General features: G+C 34.0%; 1 long non-coding RNA gene across 2 annotated transcripts; it reads right to left on the bottom strand.

The window, feature by feature from the left end:
- Window positions 1-5754: 5754 nt before the first annotated feature.
- On the bottom strand, window positions 5755-8858 carry LOC110150017 (uncharacterized). Of its 2 annotated transcripts, none has more exons than XR_002317618.2 (3): window positions 8717-8858; window positions 7451-7559; window positions 5755-6516 (listed from the first exon to the last, which is right to left on the bottom strand). It is a non-coding gene; the product is annotated as an uncharacterized lncRNA (long non-coding RNA). The 2 variants fall into 2 exon arrangements; XR_002317619.2 differs by having other exon boundaries at window positions 8754-8858.
- Window positions 8859-14285: the final 5427 nt, after the last annotated feature.

Below are 14285 nucleotides of genomic sequence, written 5' to 3'. Positions count from 1 at the left end.
GTGTGTATGTATGTGATAGTTTTGAAGTATAGTATTTTTAAATATTTAAATATTTAATATATTTAAATATTTAAAATATAAATATTTGAATATTTAATATATTTAAAATATATATAAATATTTAAATATTTAATATATTTAAAAATATATAAATATATAAATAAATCTAATATAATTAAAATTATTGTGCTGTTCAGTCAATAACACTGTTTTGCAAACATGGACTGTAGCCTGTTTGGCTCCTCTGGCAAGAGGACTGGAGGGGGTTGCCATTTCCTTTAACAAGGGATCTTACAGAGCCCAGGAGCAGATCTGCATCTCCTGCACCTCCTGCATTTCAGGATTCTCTACCATGAGCCACCTGGGAAGCTCCTAAAATGGTTGATATTATTATTCAGATGTTTTATTTACTGTATTTTAGTCCACTTGTTCTACTGAAAGGAAAATCGTTAAATCTAATGAGTGTGGAATGTTCCGTTTCTCCAATTAATTCTGTTAATTTTTCATTCAGTATTTTGAAGTCTTGTTGTTAGGTGCATATACATTTGTAAAAATGGAACGTTTTCTCAGTATGAAACGTGGAGTTCTATCTCTGATAACCCATTTGTGTCTTGAAATCTAGTTTATTTGATATTATACTTAGCCAATTCAGCGTCCTTATGCTTATTGCTTTATGTATTTTCCCATCTGTTTACTTTCAATCTATCTATGTGTTTATGTTTATAATATATTTGTTGTACAAAACATCTAGTTAAGTCTTCAGTTTCTATCTATTTTAATTAGGTTGCTTACTCTATTTTTAATGAATATTTGATGTTACTTTACCATTTGTTTTGTTTTCAGTTTTGTTCAAAGTATTCTTTTGTTCCTCCTTTCTTACTTTATTTTGGATTAACTTCATTTTAATGTATGTATTGGATATATTCCTAGGTATGCTTATTGACACTCTTTTTAAATACATTTCTATGGATTACATGCTATATGCAAGCTTGCAGTTTTGATATTATGTAACATCATAGAAAATGTGGAATCCTTGGAATGATATAGCTTCATTTGCTACCCTTTCTGTCCTTTATTCCATAGTCTTCGTTTGCATGCATTATAAGTTCCAGAATACTGCATATTTGCTTTAAACGGCCCTATACATTTTAAAGAAATTCAGAGAAGTTTTAAAAATTTTACCCAATTATTTACCATTTCAAAAATTTCATCATTTTCCAAACGATCTGAGTTTTCCTCTGGAACTATTTTCCTTCAGCCTGAAAAACTTCCTTTGCCTTTTTAGTACTGTGAGTTTGCAGTTATTTCTCTTAGTTTTCATTTGACTAAAAAAATCAATTTTGACTTAATTCTTGAAGGGCATTTTTGTTGGATAAGGAATTCTGGATTGTTCTTGTTTCTAGGTGTTCCACTTTGGCCTTCTACCTTGTTTCTGATGAGAAGACACTGGTAAATACAATAACAGTTCTGCATGCCTGTGCTCTTCTGCATACACTGTGCTTTTTCTCTGGCTGCTTTTTAGATTTTCTTTTTTAAAAGGTTGAATATATTGTGCTTAGTATGTTTTTCTTAGCATTCAAAATGGTTGGGTTTCACTGAGTTCCATGTATCTGTAATTTTGTCTTTAATCAAAATTTGGAAATTTTTGGTTAACAGTTCTATGATTTGAGGGAGGTTTCTTTCTTCCTTTTTTGTTTCTGCTCTGATAAACGTCAATATGTTGACTTTTCAATATTGTTTCATAGGTCCCATCATTTTATTGAATGCTTTTAAAAATTTTTCTCTTGTCTTCTTTCATTCAAATAATTTCTGTTTATCTAATGGCAAGTTCAATGATTGTTTTATGGAGGAGTATTGTTTTTGTGTGTGTTTTTTTTTTTTTCATCTCCATTCTGCTGTTAAGATCATTTGGTGTATAGATAGATAAATAAATATATGTAGAAATATAAACTTATATAGATATTTGATTTTATAGTTCTAGAATTCCCATTTTGTTCTCTTTCATACCTTGTCTTGTTCTGTTGAAATAACAAATCTGTTTCTTTACTAAAAGCATATTTTATTTTACTTCACTGAGTATCATCATTAAGAGCTGCATAAATATCATTTCTTATATTCAATATTCAAATGTTTGGTCCATCACAAGGTTTGTCTCTAAAAGGAGAAAAGGAACTATCCATTTGAATGGAGAGTCCCAAAGAATAGCAAGGAGAGATAAGAAAACCTTCCTTGGTGATCAATGCAAAGAAATAGAAGAAAACAATAGAATGGGAAGGACTAGAGGTCTCTTCAGGAAAATTAGATACCAAGGGAACATTTCTTGCAAAGATGGGATCAATAAAGGACAGAAATTGTATTGACCTAACAGAAGTAGAACATATAAAGAAGAAGTGGCAAGAATACACAGAAGAACTGTACAAAAAAGATCTTCATGATCCAGGTAATCAGGATGGTGTGATCACTCACCTAGAGACAGGCATCCTGGAATGTGAAGCCAAGTGGGTCTTAGGAAGCATCACTACGAACAAAGCTAGTGGAGGTGATGGAATTCCAGTTGAGCTATTTCAAATCCTGAAAGATGATGCTGTGAAAGTGCTACACTCAATATGTCAGCAAATTTGGAAAACTCAGCAGTGGCCACAGGACTGGAAAAGGTCAGTTTTCATGCCAATGCCAAAGAAAGGCAATGCCAAAGAATGCTCAAACTACCGCACAATTGCACTCATCTCACACGCTAGAAAAGTGATGCTCAACATTCTTCAGGCAAGGCTTCAGCAGTACATGAACCATGAACTTCCAGATGTTCAAGCTGGTTTTAGAAAAGGCAGAGGAACCAGAGATCAAATTGTCAATATCTGCTGGATCATCGAAAAAGCAAGAGAGTTCCAGAAAAACATCTATTTCTGCTTTATTGACTATGCCAAAGCCTTTGACTGTGTGGATCCCAATAAACTGTGGAGAATTCTGAAAGAGATGGGCATACCAGACCATCTGACCTGCCTCTTGAGAAACCTGTATGCAGGTCAGAAAGCAACAGTTAGAACTGGACATGGAACAACAGACTGGTTCCAAATCAGGAAAGGAGTACATCATGGCTGTATATTGTCAGCCTGCTTATTTAACTTATATGCAGAGTACATGATGAGAAATGCTGGGCTTGAGGAAGCACAAGCTAGAATCACGATTGCTGGGAGAAATATCAATAACCTCAGATATGCAGATGACACCACACTTATAGCAGAAAGTGAAGAAGAACTAAAACCCTCTTGATGAAAGTGAAAGAGGAGAGTGAAAAAGTTGGCTTAAAGCTCAATATTCAGAAAACTAAGATCATGGCATCTGGTCCCATCACTTCATGGGAAATAGATGGGGAAAGAGTGGAAACAGTGGCTGACTTTATTTTGTGGGACTCCAAAATCACTGCAGATGGTTATTGCAGCCATGAAATTAAAAGATGCTTACTCCTTGGAAGGAAAATTATGACCAACCTAGACAGCATATTAAAAACCAGAGACAATGCTTTGCCAATAAATGTCTGTCTAGTCAAGGCTGTGGTTTTTCCAGCAGTCAGGTATATATGTGAGAGTTGGACCATAAATAAAGCTGAGTGCTGAAGAATTGATGCTTGTGAACTGTGGTGTTGGAGAAGACTCTTGAGAGTCCCTTGGACTGCAAGGAGACCCAACCAGTCCATCCTAAAGGAGATCAGTCCTGGGTGTTCATTGGAAGGACTGATGCTGAAGCTGAAACTCCAATACTTTGGCCACCTGATGTGAAGAGCTGACTCATTTTGAATGTCCCTGATGCTGGGGAAGATTGATGAGATGGTTGGATGGCATCACGGACTCAATGGACATGAGTTTGGGTAAACTCTGGAAGTTGGTAATGGACAGGGAGTCCTGATGTGCTGCAGTTCATGGGGTCACAGAGTCGGACACGACTGAGGGACTGGACTGAACTGAATTGAACTTCAAAGAGATTAATTGCATTCATTCATTCCTTCTTTCTTTTTGTTTTGTATATCTTATATTTTTATATTTTGTTCTCTATATTGGACATTGTGAAGAATATTCTATAGAAGTTCCATATTCTCTTCTATTATTTTAAAGAGGATGGCTTTTTAAAATGTAAGCAATCCATTAATTTGACTGAATTCAAACTGTAGTTTTTGTTTTCCCTGAGAAGAATTGAAATAGAATCTCAAGTTCAGTTCTTTAAGATGTAGCAGCTGGTGTATTAGGACTCTACCCTGTGTGTGTATGATTCAGGTGTCAGCCAAAGATTTAAACAAAGTTTCTAAGTTGAATTTGGTGCTTACTCAAGATTCTCCAACACAGCTCATTGCCATTCATTCCTGGTGTTTCAGTTCAGTTCAGTTCATTCGCTTGGTCACGTCCAACTCTTTGTGACTGCATGGACTGCAGCACGCCAGGCTTCCCTGTCCATCATCAATCCCAGAGCCTACTCAAACTCATGTCCATTGAGTCAGTGATGCCATCCAACCATCTCATCCTCTGTCATCCCCTTCTCCTCCTGCCCTCAATCTTTCCCAGCATCAGGCTCTTTTTCGTGAGTCAGTTCTTCACATCAGGTGGCCAAAGTATTGGAGTTTCAGCTTCAGCATCAGTCCTTCTAATGAATATTCAGGGTTGATGTCCTTTAGGATGGACTGGTTGGATCTCCTTGCCGTCCATGGGACTCTCAAGAGTCTTCTCCAACACCGCAGTTCAAAAGCATCAATTCTTCGGTGTTCAACTTCACTGTCATTAAAATAATTGTTTAAAAGCACAGCTATATAATACCTTGCCTCTTAGTAAGTACTTGCAATGGTCTCTGCTATGTAAAATATATAATCTTAATTATTATATTGATATGCAGTATTAATCACAGTGTTACCCCAATTTACTTCTCCAGATGATCCTATCATATACATTATCTCAAATAGCTCTATTTTATGTTTATGCTCTTTTGACCTTAAAATCATCATCGTATCCCAGTGAGAACTCTTTTGCATGACTTCTTGCCCACCCACCCCCCAGTGGAGTGACAGTTTTCTCGTTACCATTTGTTTGTATGTTTGCTTGTTTTTTAAGTTTCCCTGACCTAACAGTTGTTTAAAATAGACATTTTAGGATTTTTAAACTAGTGCTGGGATTTTAAAATAGATATTTCTAAAATTATTAAATATCACTCAAGCTATACTGAGTAAATGAAGGACAATTATAAAAACTGCATTTCTTCTTTTCAGAAACATGTCAATTTTTTTTTCTTTTTTTGAAACATGTCAGTGGATTGTTTTTAACCTTGTTATCTGTGATCTTGGTTGGAAATTGAGCCATAACTTAATATTTATGGGTAAAAGGAATTTGACCAAGAAAAGACCTTAGAGATGTCTGGGGACCAGTAGGATTTGAGTACAGTTGTTTATTAGAGACCCTGGTTATAGAATTTGCATTATAAAAAGATGAGTCCTTTATGAGCACATGCGTTCTAGATGTCGTAATCTTAGGGATATTGCTTTGTGAGTATCTCAGTGATATAGAATTGAGAATCATAAAATTCTTGCTTCCAGGGATTTATACAGGTTTTATGGGATTTTCAGCTTCTAAGACTTGGAAAACTATCTTTAAAATTAGAATCTAAAATTATGAATGCAAAATATGTGCAAAAGTGAATATTTGCTTCATGTGTAAAAAGAAACCATAACAAATTTTGAAATTTAAAAAGCTGAGAAATATCACAGATATTATAAAATCAAGCCAACAATAGAACATTTTTATTAGCTTATCTTCTGGCACAAGTCATAATAACTTTTTCTCCATTTTGGGCTGAATATTTCTAATAGTTTCTTCATATGCAAATAATTTTGTAATATTTTCTGCACTGAAAATAAAAAATTAATCCATAGTTTCCTTTAGTATGTTTGATCAACAATTTTTTTTGTTTGTTTCATGTTTTAGAAAATTCTTTTCAAATTTACCTGTTATTCATGGTTGTATCATTTAATTTTAATACTGTGGTCAAAATGGGAAAATTTTTACAATACATTGTAAAATGCATTTTACAATGCATCATCTCATGCATTGTTGTTAGAGATTTCCTCTTAAAGGTACTGTTACAGATTTATATCCTAGAAACACAGGGATTCAGATACATTTCATTTTGTGATGATCTCACTCAAAACAAAAAGAAAAAAAATTTACAGCATTTATAATTATATACACTGTGTTCTCGATTATATAACTGACAGAATAGAAATTTTGTTCTGAGTATGCATTCAGAAGAAAAAAATTTTTGGCTTACAGTTTTAAATGTTTACTGTTTGAAATAAGTTCTCATATGTTTGTATTCTTCAAACCTTGTGCACTTGTTGTAGCTAAATATTTTAGGTATTGTAAGACGTATTCACACAAAGATAGGTCCTTTGGACTGAACTTTGTGTTATAAAGCATGATGGGATGAAAAACGAAATATAGAACTATCCATGGAAGCCTTTCCAAGACAGGACACCGATACCTAGACAAGAACATATATCACATTAGACTCAATCTGAATAAATTCATGACTCAGATATTCTTTAGTCAGATTCTCAAGGCACCCACAGTCATCTCAGTGCTTCAGTAGCTATGGGGAGATAACAGTGGGAGAATGTACTGAGAAGTAATAGCCAATTACAATATAAATTTCTTTTGTGATATTTATAAATAGAAATGATCACATAAACAGTTTGGTCTGAAACTTAAGTTTCTTTAGCTCCACGGTAAATCCACCTCCACTTGTTTTATCTTTTTGTGCCAATGAATTTTCAATTTGAGGAGGGAAACTAAAATAACACTCAGTATATGCTCATTAAAGTCTGTGTAAAAAAAATAATGAAATCAATAATATGTATATTTTATAGATTTCATGCAGTCAGGTTTTATTGATTGTGATTTTACATTCAGCATGTTTTATAGTTTTTCTCTACATGCTAAGATAGATAGGTTAAGAGAAATGTTTTTCTCATTTACTCTCCAAAACAATATTTAAAAGGTTATCAGAATCACAAACAGATATGTGAATATCCCATCATAAAGCTCTGGATGTCAACGTATTTCTGCTTTTAAACTAAGAACAATGAGAGATGGCAGGAAAGAGAGCTTAGTTTCATTTTCTCTGTCTTTGTTTATCACTTGTCTCACCCATCATTCTGTACTCTTGTCTGTTTATAAGCTTTAGCCCAAATAGGGAAACAGCGAAGAGAAGGAATGCTGATGGCAGCTGCAGATGTGATTTAATCTAAAGCCTCGCCACGGCTCCATGTTTCTGTGTGTACCCACATCACATCTGTGCGGAGTGTTGCCTGTTAGGTTGGGATAAGCTCTGTGTGTTTTACCCATTTCTTCAACTTAACTCCATGTTGAGCACATAAGCCTCCCTACTTAGATGTTTGATCAAAGCTCTTACTTACTAGGGAACGGAATGACTCCCACTGGGGTATAGTAGCCACAAAGATTGCTGCTAAATTACCACCATTTTCACCAAATCACCTTCCAGATACCATCTCTCCAGTCTGCCACCTAGAGAAGATATTAAGCAAGGAAGCAAAATGAGTCAATGTATCTCATTGGGGGCCAGGTCACTGGGCCTGATGTGGTGAACTGAATTCATTTTATGTCAAGTCTGGAGACCTTTGGAAGACATTGCTTTGAAGGGAGCTGTTACCATAAATCCAGGCTTGTTGAGTATAAAAATGTTTTCCCCTTATAGTGAATGATTCTGTTACATGTAAACACTTGTATGAAATGACTCAAATTACCCTTTTTGTTTTTTTGGATGCTTTTTAAAAGTGCAATTAATTGCAATTCAGAAAGTTTTAAAATGCATACATTTGAGTGTTAAAGCTTAACTGTAATCAGCCAGCTTGACTCAGAGGCCAATTTTTAAATGTAAAAGCTTAAGAAAATGGTTAATAACATTTGGATTTTATATGCCCATATTACAAAATACTGGATATATAATTAAAAATTAGGACACCATTCCAAAAAATATTTAAAATGATAATCGGTTTTGGAGACCAATATTGTAACTCACTCATGAAAGTTTGGTTTCAGTAATCATCTGTGTTCAAACATTAAAGGATTACATGTCTTTTTCTGTCTTAGCAGATTAGTGACTATTCTCTGTGAGTGAAAAGATGCTGTGTATTAAACAGATACTCACTTGCATGGGTTATTCAGTACATAAATATGGCGTATTTAGTATAAAGGCAATGAAACAGGAATATGACCCTCTGATTGTAAACATTATAATACTAAAATTACTTTGAGGCTTTAAAATTCTTAAAAGAGAAAGTGAGAAAAGGCAGATAGGGCATGCTACTTTCTCACTATTTTATTTGAACTTTTTTGAGTCTCAGATTTATCATCTTTAAATTCACATAATACTTATTTCACTGGGTTAGTAGGAAGATCAGTTAAATGAGAATGCATGCAAAGTGCTTCACACAGTATTTGGAAATAAAAAGCACCCAACAATACTGACTTTCATAGCTTTGAAAAAATGATTTTCTTAAGAAGGGCTACTTTAATGTCTCACATTTTACTCAATAATATAAAAATTGTGTGTAAATTAGTTATTTTCAAAGCATGAAAAAATTATTTCCATTTCTCTTCCAAAGTGTCCTTACACACAGAGAGACACACAAAATATCAAAACATTTAGAACTCCTCCTCACTTTTATTGGGGTTGTCATTGTCTTAATCCATTCTTACTTTGATATCTGCTTCAGTCATTTAAACCACATTTGTTTTGGTCTTCTTATTTTATTTGAAGTGAAAGAAAAACACAACTGCGATGAGCTGGTAGTGAAAAACATACATAGAATTCAAGAATCATACATGGTTTGTTGTGGTTCCGTCACTAAGTGGTTTAACTCTTTGCGATCCTGGGGACTGCAACACGCCAGATTCCTCTGTCCTCCACTATCTCCTAGAGTTTGCTCAGATTCATATCCACTGAGTTGGTGATGATATCTAACCATCCCTGCCTCCTTCTTCTTTTGCCTTTAATCATTCCCAGCATCAGGATCTTTTCCAATGTGTCAGTTCTTCTCATCAGGTGGCCAAAGTATTGGAGCTTCAACTTCAGCATCGATCAATCATTCAGCATCAGTAAATATTCAGGACTGATTTCCTTTAGGATTGACTCGTTTGATCTTCTTACAGTCCAAGGAACTATCAAGAGTCTTCTCCACCACCACAATGCAAAAACATCAATTCTTTGGCACCCAGGCTTTTTTATGGTCCAACTCTCATATCTGTACATGACTACTGGAAAAACCATAGCTTTGACTATATGGACCTTTGTTGGTAAAATGATGTCTCTCCTTTTTAATATGCTGTGTAGGTTTGTCATAGCTTTCTTTCCAAGGAGGAAGCGTCTTTTAATTTCAGGGCTGCAGTCACCATCTGCAGTGATTTTGGAGCCCAAGAAAATAAAATCATGGTTTAATAAGTGGGAAATCTTCCTTTGACATATCAGTTAGAAATATATGTTACATAACAAGAAATACAGTCATAGCTATATGCAAAACAGAAAAAGAGACTCAGATGTATAGAACAGACTTGTGGACTCTGTGGGAGAAGGCGAGGGTGGGATGTTTCAAGAGAACAGCATCGAAACATGTATATTATCTAGGATGAAACAGATCACCAGCCCAGGTTGGGTGCATGAGACAAGTGCTTGGGCCTGGTGCACTGGGAAGACCCAGAGGGATCGGGTGGAGAGGGAGGTGGGAGGGGGGACAGGGATGGGGAATACGTGTAAATCCATGGCTGATTCATGTCAATGTATGACAAAAACTACTGCAATGATGTAAAGTAATTAGCCTCCAACTAATAAAAATAAATGGGGAAAAAAAATAAAAAAATAAAAAAATAAATATATACGGAAAAAAAAAAAAAAGAAATACAGTCATAGCTTTCAATAGGAAAATATTGCATGGAGGTGATACCTTACATGGTTGCATTTGCATCTCTCAGGCTTTAAGCACTTCTAAGTTGAAACTGAACACAAGGAGTACATGGGAAAAAATAGTGATTAAGAGTGTGAGTGTCACAGTCCAGAAGTTTGGTTCTCCCACTCAGTATCCGTTTGACTTTGTTGTTGTTATTGTTTCGTCACTAAGTTTTTTTTACTCTTTTGCAACCCGTGGACTGTAGCCAGCCAGGTTCCTCTGTCCATGGGATTTTCCAGGCAAGAATTCTGGAGTGAGTTGCCATTTCCTTCTCCAGGGGATCTTTGGGAAAATTTAATTAGCTTCTCCTTGCTTTCATTTCCTCTTCCCTTAGAGGGTTGTTTGAAGATTAAATGAGATGTTGATGTAAAGACATTAGAATAGAACTGAGACTTTACTAACTTAAATTTAGCTGTTTTGTTCAAGTTATGATTGTATCACTTCATGTAAAAAAGTGCAAATTGTCTCTCTTTAACACATAAGTATTCAAACAACAAACTAATAAAAAAATAGGTGCAGTCATTTGACATCTAAAATTTGATTCTCCACTATTTTGTTTTATTAGAATAAATCGCTTTTTTTACTCTAAATTCAAGACAAAAAAGCAGAAAGAGAAAAAGTAAAAGAGAGTTTTAAACTTAACATTTTAGGTGTGTAAATGCAATTCTAATTAACTGTGAGATAGTAAAGGGCAAAACTAATGTAGATTATTAAATAAACATTTAACTATGATTTAGATTCAATAAAACAATTATGTACATTAACTTATAATTGATCATTATTAAATGTATAATTAGTGAGATTGAATAACCAAGGAAAAGATAAGAGTCTACCTTTAATCTATTATTCATTCTCAATATGTAGGATTCTAATAATCATTGGCATATAATATAATTATGAAGTTATAAATAAGGTTACTTAAAAGATGAATTTAAAATCCTTCTGCATGTTATCTAATTATTATAAATTTGATTATGGATAAATAGCTAAACTATAATATGGCATTTGAGTAAAGCTTTTCTGAATGTTAATCTCAAGCTGTTTGATTTTATAGTGCTTGAGCAGCTGATTAGAGAATAAGACAAAATTGTAAATAATAGATTATGACTAAATTTGAGTTTCCATGCACAAAGGTAAAAACTTCGGAAAAATAAGATTTATTGTAAGACTGAAATAGTCTTATGAAATTAAATTATCTTTTGTTTTTACAAAAGCTCCTGATGAATCACTCCTTTTAATATGAGCAACCTCTTCCCTATAATTAAACTGATGATATTTCCTGTCACAATTATACCTACAAGTAAGGCAGCATGACCCATGAGACAACCCACACCATAGCAAATGTAGAGACAATTTCAATATCTCCTCATCATCAAAGGGCTTCAAAAAATATATGCACTTTCTTCTTTGGTACTGAAACTCTCATTACTTAGTATCCAAAAAAACTTTTAAGGAACTATAATCAAAGAGAAAAAATTCACATTAATTTTAGTTATTTTTATTTCAAATATTCAGCCTTTTTTTCCAAGCATAGGAAGAACTTTTAAAATTGTTTTAGGAGGGTAATTAATTCATAGTGAAAATCTATAAGAAGATTAGGGATAATACATTGAGAAAATTCCCACTCACAACGTAGTAAATCTATCAGTTACTCAAAGGAAAGTGGATAGGTCAGTTTCAGCCTAGTTAAGGAGTTCACTCAACTACATAAAACAATGCAAAGCACTTCCTTGGGAGAAGTGGGAGGAAGTGTGGAATCTACCTTCCCTGGCCTGTTCCCTCAGCTGGCAGTGTAATAGCAGCTATCACACATGTTGTTGTGAGCAGCAAATCCAATCAATCATGTGTCTAAAGGTCCTAGCACAATTCTTGGCACGTACTATTATTCTTTTAAAAGTAGGAAAATTACTATTGTAATTATCCCTTCTCCTACTCTTCATATCTTGAGAAGATGCTTACTAAGATGGATAACGTGGGAGAAAAAGAGACATCTGTTTTTCCTACTCCTGATCTATCAGTTTTAATATATTCTGTTTCCACCCTTGTCTCTGCATGAGGCAACCTTTAACTGTTAGAAGCACTTGCCACCCTTATATACAGCATTACATGTGAGTTACAGAGTTTATATGGCTGCCTTAAGACTCCTTTTGGCAGGAAGGGATGATCATCTTACATATCGCTAAAACAGTCAACTTTAAGGAGACATGGAAAACTAGACATTGTCTCCTAACCTTAATAAGAGATTTTGTTTTAGTAGAAAGTGTTTTCTGCATACATACCAAGTAAAGTTTTGCTTATTTTCTGAAATTAGTATAAATGAAATTTTAGAGTGAGCATTCTTTTCTGTTCAATTTATTTTACTATTTATATATTTCTGATGCTGTACTAACTTACTGAAATTTTATAAAGTCTTGTTTTGTGGTAGAACACTGTTTTTGTCCTTCATTATGATCCTGTTTAATTTTTCATGTCAGTATACATTTTTTAATCCATTTACAAGTTCTACTCCCCCCCTCCCCACACACACCTTCTTGGATTTAGGAAGCCTAAATCAGACATAGAATGTCCCCAAATTGAATATGACTTTTTAAGTGAACAGATTCTAGCTTTTATCAAATACTTTATTGCATTTTTGAGTGACCATTTGATAATAGTGGGGCTTCCCTGGTAACTCAGCTGGTAAAGAATTCACCTGCAATGCAAGAGACACCGGTTCAATTCCTGGGTTGGAAAGTTCCTCTGGAGAAGCGATAGGCTATATTCTGGGGCTTCCCTGGTGGCTCAGATCGTTAAGAATCCACCTGTAATGCAAGAGACGTGGGTTCAATCCCTGGGGTGGGAACATCCCCTGAAAAAGAGAACAGCTACCCAATCTAGTATTCTGGCCTGGAGATCTCCATGGACAGAGGAGCAGGCTACAGTCCACGGGATCACAAAGAGCCTGACACAACTACGTGACCTTCATTCATTTATGATAATATTTATTTCTTTTAACATCATGTTCAGGTCAATTGTACTGACTAGTTTTAAACTGTTAAACCAATCTTGTATTCCAAAAAAATGCTGAACTCTTGGTTTTATATATTTGTCTCCTGTGTATAGCTCGGTTTATTTTATGAATTTTATTTGTTTGTTTTAGTGAATGTATTTTATGATGATTCATTAGGAGCTTTTTCCATTTTGAAATGCCCTTGTCAGGTTTGAAATCAAAGTTATGATAGTCTCATTATTTAAGTTAAAGAATGTTTCCTCATTTTTACACTCCAAAAAATTTTGTGAAAGACTAGTGTTGTTTCTTTTTTAGAAAGAATTTATGTAAGTGCAACTACTATATCAAAATATACATACTTTCAGTTGTGATACATATTACAAAATGGATCTCCATACATGTGGTAGCAGTTTACCTACTTAAAGTTGTCCTTAGCCTGCATATAGTCAACTGGATGATAACAGAGTCTTCTAGCCTTTAACTGAAGCATAAGGTTTTAGTATTTTAATTTGGATTTAAAAATTACCATTAACATTAAAATTCTCTTCTAAATCAATTAACCATTAGTATATTTTATTTCTTGCATTCTGTCTGTGTTATTTGCCTATTTTCTGCCCTGTGGGAGAGCTTATTATTTATTGGCTGGTTAGTAAGTAAACTAAATGGGCATAAGTTTAAGCAAAGTCCAGGAGATAGTGAAGGACGAAGAAGCATGGTGTGCTGCGGTCCATGGGGTTGCAGAGTCAGACACAACTGAGTGAGTGAACAACAACAAATAAATAAACTTTAGATGTTATATATTAATATGAATTACATATAATATGCATGCATTTATATAGTAGAATGACTAGTTCTAATGCTATCATAAATGTAAATTTATTTTCCAGTATTTTAAAAATTTAGTACCAGTTAATTACTAGAATGCATAAAAATGTAAATAAAATTACCTGAAAGAAAAATTATTTTATTTATTGATTAATCTAAAGTTCTTCAGATATTTTATATGCCCTTTTTGTTACACATTAGTTCCCCATATTTGATTGATTAACTTCAGGGTTGTTTTTTCCATGGTCCACAATGTCTACTCTTGAACTATTACTGAAGTATGAGAATTTGATAACATTTTAGTATGCTTTAATAAATGTTAGTGCTAGTTTATCATTTTTTCAATACACTGCTGCATATTTTCCATTATTTATTCATCTGAAAGAACTTCAGATTTATTTTGTCCAGGTATCCAAAGTTTTCAATTAGAATTTTAACTGCAATTTTATTGAAATAATTAAGGATGTAAAGGCT

The sequence above is a fragment of the Odocoileus virginianus genome, chromosome 16 (assembly GCF_023699985.2).
Source record: "Odocoileus virginianus isolate 20LAN1187 ecotype Illinois chromosome 16, Ovbor_1.2, whole genome shotgun sequence".
NCBI lineage: Eukaryota > Metazoa > Chordata > Mammalia > Artiodactyla > Cervidae > Odocoileus > Odocoileus virginianus.
This window is presented reverse-complemented; position numbering and strand designations above follow the sequence as displayed.